Raw genomic sequence first — 13,116 nt, 5'->3', positions numbered from 1 at the left:
TTGATATAACCAAGGTCAGGTGCTAGAATTGTGAGGAGAAGGGACACTTCTCTTCTGACTGTCCTCATCCGAAGAAGGAGAGGGCACACCTCGCTACACAGGATGGGGATGACGATCCAGCACTGCTGGTCGCAAAAGTGTGTGAGTTGATCACTGAAGCTGAAGGGCAGACCGAGGAGGTACTACTCAACGAGGAAAGAGTTATTCCGAAGCTGATTGGAGCTCAAAATGTGAGTTGGTACCTAGATACTGGTGCTAGTAACCATATGACCGGATGTGTGTCCAAGTTTGCTGAGTTAGACCAAACCGTGAAGGGAACAGTCCGTTTTGGAGATGGTTCGGCTGTTGAAATATGTGGGCGAGGTACTGTACTGTTGCAGGGAGACAATGGACAACATCGAATCCTGACAGATGTCTATTTCATTCCGAGATTGAGGAGTAACATCATAAGTATTGGTCAACTGGATGAAATTGGATGCAAAACTGAAGTTGAGTCTGGAATTATGACAGTTCTTGATCCACTACGCAAGCCGTTTGCTCATGTGAAGAGAGCCAAAAATCGTCTGTACATTCTCGAGGTGCAGCAGACAGAGCCAGTGTGCTTGCAGGCTGTACACGGCGACGAAGCGTGGCTATGGCACGCAAGGTATGGGCATGTGAATTTTCACTCATTGAGAAAACTTGCTAGTGGCGACATGGTTCGGGGACTGCCACTGCTAGATCATATTGAGCAGGTTTGTGAGGGATGCATGGTAGGAAAACAGCGGCGAAACCCATTTCCTGTACATGCCAAGTTCCGGGCAGATAAGCCACTTCAGTTAGTGCATGGAGATTTGTGCGGCCCCATTTCGCCGGCAACACCAGGAGGGAAGAAGTACTTCCTCCTCATGGTTGATGACATGACGAGGTTCATGTGGGTGATACTTCTCAGGTGCAAAGATGAAGCATTTGAAGATGTGAAGAAGTTCAGAGCTGCAGCAGAGAATGAATCAGGACATAAACTGAAAGTACTTCGTACAGATCGAGGAGGAGAGTTCACCTCAAATGAGTTTGCTGTTTACTGTGCCGAGCTGGGTGTGAAGCGACACTTGACGGCACCTTATTCTCCTCAGCAAAACGGAGTGGTCGAGCGGAGGAACCAGACCATTGTGGGCATGGCCAGGAGCCTGCTGAAGAGCATGTCAGTACCTGGCCGATTTTGGGGAGAGGCTGTGGCGACAGCAGTGTACTTGTTGAACCAATCTTCGATGAAGGGCCTTCCTGGCATGACCCCATATGAAGCCTGGTTTGGGAGGAAGCCGAGTGCTGCACATTTGCGGACATTCGGGTGTGTGGGATTTGTGAAGCATGTTGGAAGGCATCTCTCAAAGCTGGAAGACAGGAGTACTCCCATGGTGTTTCTTGGGTACGATACACCATCAAAGGCATACCGGATGTATGATCCAGTCCTCAAGAAATTGCATGTCTCGAGAGATGTAGTGTTTGATGAGGGGAGGTCATGGCAGTGGGTGAAGCCAGCTCAACTTGCAGGTGAGGCCGCAAGTGAGACATTTACCATAATTCAGATTCCAGCAAGTACTGTGACAGAGAACATGCATAAAAACACTGCCACTTCAGCTGAAGATGCTGCCATGACAGCCTCACCGCAGACCCCTGTTGCATCAGTCCGAACGGCTGCCATGGCAGCACAAACACCTGTCACGCCAGACTTCGGGACAGCAGGCAGTGTGCACTCCACGGCGAGCAGTTCTTCTCAAGGGCCGCAAGGGAAGCGTCTTTTCGAGGAGATATACGATGAAACCGTTGAAGTAGCAGCCCAGTATTCGGGACTATGCTTGTTGGGAGCGGAGGAACCAACAAAGTTTGAAGAGGCTAAGAAAGAGGCTAGCTGGATGTCTGCAATGAAAGAGGAGTTGAACTCCATTGAAAGCAACAACACATGGAAGTTGTGTGATCTGCCTAGGGGCCAGAAAGCAATTGGTCTCAAATGGGTCTACAAGTTGAAGAAGGACTCAAGTGGTAAGGTGATCAAGCACAAGGCAAGGTTGGTTGCAAAAGGGTATGTTCAGCGCCATGGCATAGACTTTGAAGAAGTTTTTGCCCCTGTAGCAAGGTTGGAAACTGTGAGACTCATCCTTGCATTGGCTGCTCAAATGGGTTGGGAAATCCACCACATGGATGTTAAGTCTGCATTTTTGAATGGTGAATTGGAGGAGGAGGTCTATGTTCAGCAACCACCTGGTTTTATTGTGCAAGGCAAAGAGGAGAAGGTGTTGAAACTTAGTAAAGCACTGTATGGGCTGCACCAAGCTCCTCGGGCATGGAATGCAAAGTTGGATAACACATTAACTAAACTTGGTTTTGAGAAGTGTCCATCTGAGCATGCTGTGTACAAGAGAACCGGGCTGTTAGTGGGAGTGTATGTCGATGATCTCATTATCACCGGAGAGAATGCAAAGGACATTGAGGCTTTCAAAGAGCAGATGCAAACCATGTTCAACATGAGTGACCTTGGCTTGTTGAGTTATTATCTTGGAATAGAGGTAAAGCAATCAACTCATGGCATTTTTATTTGTCAATCTGCATATGCATCCAGAATTCTTGAGAAATGTGGGATGGAGAATTGCAACCCAATCCAAACACCCATGGAAAATAAACTGAAATTGAGCAAGTCAAGCACTGCACCGGGAGTGGATAGTACACGCTACCGGAGCATCGTCGGCAGCCTGAGGTATTTGGTTCACACCCGACCAGATATATGCTATGCCGTGGGGATTGTCAGTTGTTACATGGAGCGGCCGACGACAGAGCATATGGCTGCTGTAAGGCACATATTGAGGTATGTGCGTGGCACACTGCAGTATGGGTGCATGTATAGGAGGGAGCAGAACACCCCGCTGCAGCTGATCGGTTATAGTGACAGTGATCTTGGAGGTGACGTTGATGACAGAAAAAGCACCAGCGGAACCATGTTCTATCTCAGCTCAAGCCCGATCAGCTGGACATCACAAAAACAAAAGATCGTTGCTCTCTCTTCCTGTGAGGCTGAATATGTTGCAGCAACTTCAGCCGCTTGCCAAGGGATTTGGCTCAGTAGGCTGTTGTCCGAGCTCCTTAGTTCAGAACCTAGAAAGGTGAAGCTAAAGGTCGACAATCAATCGGCCATCTCCCTGAGTAAGAATCCAGTTTTCCATGATAGAAGTAAACATATTGAGATAAAATATCACTTTGTGCGTGAATGTGTGGAAACAAAGAAGATAGACATTGAGCATGTCAGGACTGAGAGCCAAGTGGCTGATATTCTGACGAAGGCCTTGGGGAGAGTAAGATTTCAGGAACTCCGAAGGATGATAGGAATGGAGTCCAACAAGTGACCACATCAAGCTCAAGGGAGAGATTGTCAGTCTTATTGAGCTAGCTGTGGCGTTGTGTCACATTTAGTCTGAATTTCGTTTTCAGTAGGACATAGACAGATTATCTGATCATGTCAAAGACTTGTTTTTATGTTTTGCTTGTTGCAAATAACCCTGACACGTGCTGTGTTCACATGGAGGTTAGTTAGTTTCCGCTTATTCAGTTGTAAGCGCTGCACGATCCGGTCTTGTGGGATGGCACAGGCAATCAAGGATCATGGAGGGCATAGGAATCGGTCACGATCACTAAGACGTCGTGCACCTGAGAATAAAAAAAAGGAGCAGAAAAGACGCAGGTTTTTACGCGTCGCAAAATCTCACTCGCCTCCGTGTTCGCGTGTGTTCCCTGTGTGCGTGAGTCCACCGTCGGCGTGTTCGATCCGGCCTGAAAACCATCAAATGACACACTTTCTTGAACGCAGAGTGGCATGCATTGTCGGACAAATTTTATAATAACTGGTTCAGTTTCCCGCTGAGAACCAAACAGAGGGCACTCGGCAAAGCGTACTAAGCCGAGAGGAATACTGGGCAACAGCAGGTGGTACTCGGCAAACACAGGCATTTACCGATACCATGTGCAAAACACACTCAGCAAAAGGAAGGAACTCGGCAAAATCTCTTTTTGCCGAGAGCCAAACAGTGAACCCACAGCAAAGGTGGTGCCATGTGCCATCCAGCAGTGGAAACAGCTCGGCAACGGTGGCAATCTTTGCCGAGAGCCCGTGACTTGGCTCTCGCCAAAAGAGTTGTTTCCCTTGCATTATTAAATTGGACTTTTTTGTCACTGTCTATGTTAGAGCTGAGTTTAGTCCCACCTTACCTAAGGATGAGCAACAGGGCCGGTTTAAATAGTCAGATAGTCCAGAAGCAGTAAGCTTTGGTATTCATTACATTCTTGTTAAGGACATGGACTGTTACACTAGTAGGAAAAGGGGCTTCTACCCCGGTTTGTAAGGGCCTTTTGTCCCGGTTTTCGAACCGGGACTAAAGGGGTCGTTACTAAAGCCCTAACCCTTTAGTCCCGGTTCTTACACGAGCCGGGACAGAAGGTCCTCCACGTGGCCGCTGCTGCCAGCCCAGGAAGGGGCCTTTGGTCCCGGTTGGTGCCGCCAACCGGGACCAATAGGCAGGGCCTTTTGTCCCGGTTGGTGTCACCAACCGGGACCAATAGGCATCCACGCGTCAGCATTTCAGGGGCTGAGGTTTTTGTTTTTTTTCGAAGGGGGGGGGGGGGGTTGGGGGGTTAATTTAGGTGTTTCATATATTGTGTTAGCTAGCTAATTAATAGAGAGAAGTGTCCTCTCTTATCTCCGTGCTTGGTCGACGCTACGTACTATATACGTATGGAGAGGACTAGACACTCTAGCTAGTAATCAAACGAAGGAAACAGAAGATCGTCATGAACATATGCATACAAAGAGAAGTGATATTGACCACCCCTCCTTCTCCGAGAGATTGGTCGAACAACAAGTTCTCGTATATCTATCCGACACTACCGGCTACATATATACAATAATTATCTCTTACAATACAATCTCCTAATTAAATTGTAAGAACACAGGGTCCACATAGTATTCTCCGTTTTCAGCGATCACGTGGTCAAGGAAGAATGCCGCCAATTCCTCTTGAATTGCTCGCATACGATCTGGTGCTAGGAGTTCATCCGCTTCCGAAACATCTAATTTGAAGAAGGGGGTCAATACATATATATATGAATAAATGAAACTCAACACAAATGATGGTAATAAAATAAAATTGTGAATATTATTGCTTACGCACTTCATATTGTTCGTCAGAGTAGCCCCGCTCACAGGTCGTGTAGAGGATGGACTCGCAAACGTAGTATCCACAGTAATTATTCTCGGTTCCTGCCACAACCACTTTACAAGAAATAGAGGTCAATCAAACTGATAAGCAAGCATGCTAAATGGTATTGATGAAACTAGCGCTTGAATCACTAGGAGATGCGCGGAACATGCTACTATAGTACTTACTTTTGGGTGTTTAAATTGCAGCTTCTTCGGCAGTCCCGGAGCTTTTGTGGTGAATTTTCTCCAAACCCTGCCAGACAAAGAAAACAATTACTTGATATCAGGAAATGAACAAAGTTGCTGATATGGTGGATAATGATCGATTTAACTTACTTCTCGAGCATTTGAGTCATGTTCGCATAGTCCTGGGGATCTTTTCATCTCGAGTCTAAGACGGTTACTACTCCCTGCTCAAGCTTAATCTCTAGGAGAATATAGTGGAAGCTGCGATGCATGCATAAGTCATCAATTACATTACCATAACCTGGACTAATAAGGGAAACCGAATATGCACAAGATAGTAACACTCACTTCAAGTTGTAAGGAAAGAGAATTATATCTTTGTTTTGATTTAATACCAACGATCGTAGCAAGTTGGCCTCGGCTTCTTTGGGATGTTTTTCAACCGTATATGCATCTATGAGGTTTGTGTTAATGAACCCAATATCACCGATTTGTCTTTTCTTCAATTCGGCGATCTTCAATCTGCATAATATAGTGAGGATAATTATAAATACATGCAATGAAAGAGCTCACCTATATAGAGAGACTTAATGACAGAAGTAGTACTACTTACAGACAGTAGCAAGTGATCGTTGTTTTATTGAGGGCCTTTTGATTGTAAAACTGGAAGAAATCCTCAAATGGAACATTCAGCAGTTCAATTCCAACGAGGTCATGCTCCGGTGTAACTCTCAGCGTCAAAGTACTCATCCCATCAGACTCTCTACAGGTTTTCATGTACCAATCATGTAATCTTCGCATCATCGTTGTTAGAGATCTTTCATCTTTGACGAGAGGCTTCCCGTAATGGAATTTGTGTTGGTCCACCTCCATGATTTCATAATGTACATCGTCGGGCAGGTAATCTCCAAGATTGCTATAACTGGCCACCATCCTCGGATCATTAGCGACGATGTCTTTTGACACCTTGAGCGGGGGGTACGATTGGTTCGCTTGTTCACCGAGCTGGGCAATTTTTTTCCCAGCTCGTCGTTCTTTTAACCTTTGATCACTAACAATACTTCCCGACCGCTCCGCTTCGGCATATGTCTTTGCAAGAATGCGCTCATAGTTACCTCTCGGCGGAGACTTTGGTGGTTTTGTCAGGGCAGCCAGAGTGCGCTTTGCTTTCACCGGATCTACCTTCTCCTCCGGAGGTGGATGTTTCTTTGCTTTCACCCCTTCAAAGAAGTTTGTCACTTCGGCTCGCACGATCTTCCTGGTTTCCTCCTCGGCCCTCTCGTATGGTAACTTCTCTGGAGTCTTCAGAGAAGGACCGAATCTGTATTGCCTCCCGCCTCTGGCAGCTGTACTGCTAGACGCCGGCAGAGCAGACGGAGCGGCTGCGGCTGTCTTCTTTCCTTGCTTACGAGGCGGAGGAGAAGGACTACGACGCGCCGGAGCAGCCGCAGCGGCGGCGGGTCTCTTCCGCCCTTGCTGACGAGGCGGAGAAGGAGGAGGCTGGCTGCTCTGGCGCGCCGGCGCAGGCGGAGAAGGAGGCGGAGTGCCGCCACGCGCCAGAGAAGGATGCTGAGTGCCCTGATCACTCGCCGGAGGAGGAGGCTGAGGAGGAGGCGGAGTGCCGCCACGCGCCGGAGAAGGAGGCTGAGTGCCCTGATCACTCGCCGGAGGAGGAGGCGGAGGAGGAGGCGGACTGCCCTTACTCACCGGAGCCGTCCAGTTCGTAAGGTTGATGAGCTCCTTCCGCCATAGGCACGGAGTCTTCAGAGCTAAACCCAGCCGAGTCTCCCCTTCACCGGTAGGGTGGTCAAGCTGGAGGTCCTCAAATCCCTCCGTTATTTCATCCACCATCACCCTAGCATATCCTTCTGGAATCGGCCGGCAGTGGTAGGTTGCGCCTGGTTCAGGTGGTAAAACAGAGCCAACAACCGCCTTGACTTTGAAGTTCTGCCATTGCGCCATAAGGTGGCAATGTTGAGACTCCGTGATAGCATCCACGGGGTAGCTAGTAGGAGCCGTCAAGACATGCTCCAGCTGAAGCAGCTCGGTGGAAGCCATGCTGCTTCTCCGTTGAGATGGCGGGGTAGCTTCGGGGGTAGTTTCGGCATGTCGATTGCTGTCTCGTGCAGCTTCTGAATTTGGGTCTGCTCCATTTTTTCCTCCTCTCCTGGCTTTTGTAACCGCCTGCGTCCGGAAAACCAGCCTTCCACGGAACGGAGCCTGGCGTGCCTCGTGTCCGTCCAGGGTGCTCAGGATTCCCGAGGGCCATTGTGAGCTCGTCGTTCTCTCAGTCTGGAACGCACGTCCCTTCCTGCGCTGCATCAATATATTGTTGAATCTTCTTGACTGGTATTATCAAAAGCTCGTTCGTCCAAACGCACCTCCCTGATACAGCGTCCAAGGTTCCGCCAGCCCCGAAGAACCAAGTCCGGCAACGGTGTGTCCAGTTCATTGTCTGTGGTTCGATCCCTTTTTCAAGCAGATCATTCTTAGCCTTAGCCCACTTAGGCCGGGCTTTGAGGTAGCCACCTGACCCTGTGCGATGGTGAAGCTTCTTCTTCGCAGCATTCTTCTTGTTTGTCGCTGACATCTTCTTACTCTTTTCCGATGTCTTGTGGGCCACAAATGCGGGCTAGTGATCTCTGATCTTCTCATACCGGCCGATGAATTCTGGTGTCTCTTCTTTGTCGACAAACGTTTTCAGCTCATTCTTCCACCTCCTGAATAGGTCTGCCATCTTCTTAAGAGCATGAGACTTGATTAATTGCTCTTTAACTAGCTTCTCCGGATCCTCCTCTGGCGGTAGGGTGAAATTTGCCTTCAGCTCAGTCCAAAGATCATCTCTCTGCATATCATTGACATAAGACACCTCAGGGTCTTCCTTCTTAGTCTTATACCATTGGTGGATGCTGATCGGGATCTTGTCCCTAACTAGAACCCCGCACTGAGCAGCAAATGCATCCTTTGTCCGGATGGGTTCAATCGGTTGGCCGTCGCGCGCGATTGCTGTGATCTCAAACCTTTCATCTGAGCGCAACTTTCTCTTTGGGCCTCGTCTCTTTACCGCAGTTGTGCTCGATCCGGAGGGCTAGAAAAAAGAAGAAAGACGAGTGTTAATTAATATGTGTACATACCAAAACCATGAATGCATCAATTAGCTAGTCAGCACCGGCTTAACTAATATATTTACCTGGCCGGACTCTGTTCGATCACCGGAGCCATCACCACGGGCTCCTTCTTGCACCAGCATTGGGTCACCGGAGCCATCATAATCATGTCTTTACTCCTCCACTCTTCGATCACCGTAGCCTGCTTCTTCACCCTGTTCTTCCAGACCATCATTGTCGTTAAGATACGACAAGATATCACCTCCGGCTAAGATTATGTCCCCCAACACCTCTTCTGCTTGCTCGTCTCGTCCGTGCTCCATTGTTTCTGCAAATATTACTGTTGGAAATATGCCCTAGAGGCAATAATAAAATGGTTATTATTATATTTCCTTGTTCATGATAATTGTCTATTGTTCATGCTATAATTGTGTTATCCAGAAATCGTAATACATGTGTGAATACATAGACCACAACATGTCCCTAGTGAGCCTCTAGTTGACTAGCTCGTTGATCAAAAGATAGTCATGGTTTCCTGACTATGGACATTGGATGTCATTGATAACGGGATCACATCATTAGGAGAATGATGTGATGGACAAGACCCAATCCTAAGCATAGCACAAAGATCGTGTAGTTCGTTTGCTAGAGCTTTTCCAATTGTCAAGTATCATTTCCTTAGACCATGAGATTGTGCAACTCCCGGATACTGTAGGAGTGCTTTGGGTGTGCCAAACGTCACAACGTAACTGGGTGGCTATAAAGGTGCACTACGGGTATCTCCGAAAGTGTCTGTTGGGTTGGCACGAATCGAGACTGGGATTTGTCACTCCGTTTGACGGAGAGGTATCTCTGGGCCCACTCGGTAATGCATCATCATAATGAGCTCAAAGTGACCAAGTGGTTGGTCACGGGATCATGCATTACGGTACGAGTAAAGTGACTTGCCGGTAACGAGATTGAACAAGGTATTGGGATACCGACGATCGAATCTCGGGCAAGTAACGTACCGATTGACAAAGGGAATTGTATACGGGATTGATTGAATCCTCGACATCGTGGTTCATACGATGAGATCATCGTGGAACATGTGGGAGCCAACATGGGTATCCAGATCCCGCTGTTGGTTATTGACCGGAGAGTCGTCTCGGTCATGTCTGCATGTCTCCCGAACCCGTAGGGTCTACACACTTAAGGTTCGGTGACGCTAGGGTTGTAGAGATATTAGTATGCGGAAACCCGAAAGTAGTTCGGAGTCCCGGATGAGATCCCAGACGTCACGAGGAGTTCCGGAATGGTCCGGAGGTGAAGAATTATATATAGGAAGTCCAGTTTCGGCCGCCGGGAAAGTTTCGGGGGTTATCGGTATTGTACTGGGACCACCGGAAGGGTCCCGGGGGTCCACCGGGTGGGGCCACCTATCCCGGAGGGCCCCATGGGCTGAAGTGGGAGGGGAACCAGCCCCTGGTGGGCTGGTGCGCCCCCCATGGGTCTCCCCCTGCGCCTAGGGTTGGAAACCCTGGGGGTGGGGGGCGCCCCACCTGACTTGGGGGGCAAGTTCCCCCCTTGGCCGCCGCCCCCCATGTAGATGGGATCCCCAGGGCCGGCGCCCCCCCAGGGGGCCTATATAAAAGGGGGGAGGGAGGGCAGCCGCACCCTAGCCCCTGGCGCCTCCCTCTCCCTCCCGTGACACCTCTCCCTCCCGCTTGCGCTTGGCGAAGCCCTGCCGGGATCCCCGCTACTTCCACCACCACGCCGTCGTGCTGCTGGATCTCCATCAACCTCTCCTTCCCCCTTGCTGGATCAAGAAGGAGGAGACATCGCTGCTCCGTACGTGTGTTGAACGCGGAGGTGCCGTCCGTTCGGCGCTCGGTCATCGGTGATTTGGATCACGACGAGTACGACTCCATCAACCCCGTTCACTTGAACGCTTCCGCTCACGATCTACAAGGGTATGTAGATGCACTCCTTCCTTCTGGTTGCTAGTAAACTCCATAGATGGATCTTGGTGATGCATAGAAAATTTTAAATTTCTGCTACGATCCCCAACAGTGGCATCATGAGCCAGGCCTATGCGTAGTTTCTATGCATGAGTAGAACACAAACTTGTTGTGGGCGTAGATATTGTCAATTTTTCTTGCCACTACTAGTCTTATCTTGTTTCGGCGACATTGTGGGATGAAGCGGCCCGGACCGACCTTACACGTACGCTTACGTGAGACAGGTTCCACCGACTGACATGCACTAGTTGCATAAGGTGGCTAGCGGGTGTCTGTCTCTCCCACTTTAGTTGAAACGGATTCGATGAAAAGGGTCCTTATGAAGGGTAAATAGAAATTGGCATATCACGTTGTGGTTTTACGTAGGTAAGAAACGTTTTTGCTAGAAACCTATAGAAGCCACGTAAAAACATGCAACAACAATTAGAGGACGTCTAACTTGTTTTTGCAGCATGTGCCTTGTGATGTGATATGGCCAAAAGGATGTGATGAATGAGATATATGTGATGTATGAGATTGATCATGTTCTTCTAATAGGAATCACGACTTGCATGTCGATGAGTATGACAACCGGCAGGAGCCATAGGAGTTGTCTTTATTTTTTGTATGACATGCGTGTCATTGAATAACGCCGTGTAAATTACTTTACTTTATTGCTAAAACACGTTAGCCATAGAAGTAGAAGTAATCGTTGGCGTGACAACTTCATGAAGACACGATGATGGAGATCATGGTGTCATGCCGGTGACGAAGATGATCATGGCGCCCCGAAGATGGAGATCAAAGGAGCAAAATGATATTGGCCATATCATGTCACTATTTGATTGCATGTGATGTTTATCATGTTTTACATCTTATTTGCTTAGATCGACGGTAGTAAGTAAGATGATCCCTTAAAATAATTTCAAGAAAGTGTTCCCCCTAACTGTGCACCATTGCGAAGGTTCGTTGTTTCGAAGCACCACGTGATGATCGGGTGTGATAGATTCTAACGTTCGCATACAACGGGTGTTGACGAGCCTAGCATGTACAGACATGGCCTCGGAACACACGCAATACACTTAGGTTGACTTGACGAGCCTAGCATGTACAGACATGGCCTCGGAACACGGAAGACTGAAAGGTCGAGCATGAGTCGTATAGAAGATACGATCAACATGAAAATGTTCACCGATGTTGACTAGTCCGTCTCACGTGATGATCGGACACGGCCTAGTTAACTCGGATCATGTTTCACTTAGATGACTGGAGGGATGTCTATCTGAGTGGGAGTTCATTGAATAATTTGATTAGATGAACTTAATTATCATGAACTTAGTCTAAAATCTTTACAATATGTCTTGTAGATCAAATGGCCCACGTTGCCCTCAACTTCAACACGTTCCTAGAGAAAATTTAGCTGAAAGATGATGGCAGCAACTATACGGACTGGGTCCGGAACCTGAGGATCATCCTCATAGCTGCCAAGAAAGATTATGTCCTAGAAGCACAGCTAGGTGAAGCACCCATCCCAGAGAACCAAGACGTTATGAACGCTTGGCAATCATGTGCTGATGATTACTCCCTCGTTCAATGCGGCATGCTTTACAGCTTAGAACCGGGGCTCCAAAAGCATTTTGAGAAACACGGAGCATATGAGATGTTCGAAGAGCTGAAAATGGTTTTCCAAGCTCATGCCCGAGTCGAGAGATATGAAGTCTCCGACAAGTTCTTCAGTTGTAAAATGGAGGAAAATAGTTCGGTCAGTGAGCACATACTCAAAATGTCTGGGTTACACAACCGCTTGTCTCAGCTGGGAGTTAATCTCCCGGATGACGCGGTCATTGACAGAATCCTTCAGTCGCTTCCACCGAGCTACAAGAGCTTTGTGATGAACTTCAATATGCAGGGGATGGAAAAGACCATTCCTGAGGTATATTCAATGCTGAAATCAGCGGAGGTGGAGATAAAAAAGGAACATCAAGTGTTGATGGTGAATAAAACCACTAAGTTCAAGAAGGGCAAGGGTAAGAAGAACTTCAAGAAGGACGGCAAAGGAGGTGCCGCGCCCGGTAAGCCAGTTGCCGGGAAGAAGCCAAAGAATGGACCCAAGCTTGAGACTGAGTGCTTTTATTGCAAGGGAAGTGGTCACTGGAAGCGGAACTGCCCCAAATACTTAGCGGACAAGAAGGCCGGCAACACCAAAGGTATATGTGATATACATGTAATTGATGTGTACCTTACCAGTACTCGTAGTAGCTCCTAGATATTTGATACCGGTACGGTTTCTCATATTTGTAACTCAAAACAGGAGCTGCGGAATAAACGGAGACTGGCGAAGGACGAGGTGACGATGCGCGTCGGGAATGGTTCCAAGGTCGATGTGATCGCCGTCGGCACGCTACCTCTACATTTACCTACGGGATTAGTTTTAAACCTCAATAATTGTTATTTAGTGCCAGCTTTGAGCATGAACATTGTATCTGGATCTCGTTTAATGCGAGATGGCTACTCATTTAAATCTGAGAATAATGGTTGTTCTATTTATATGAGAGATATGTTTTATGGTCATGCCCCGCTGGTCAATGGTTTATTCTTAATGAATCTCGAACGTGATGTTACA

Source organism: Triticum aestivum, chromosome 3D, assembly GCF_018294505.1.
Source record: "Triticum aestivum cultivar Chinese Spring chromosome 3D, IWGSC CS RefSeq v2.1, whole genome shotgun sequence".
Lineage (NCBI taxonomy): Eukaryota > Viridiplantae > Streptophyta > Magnoliopsida > Poales > Poaceae > Triticum > Triticum aestivum.
This window is presented reverse-complemented; position numbering follows the sequence as displayed.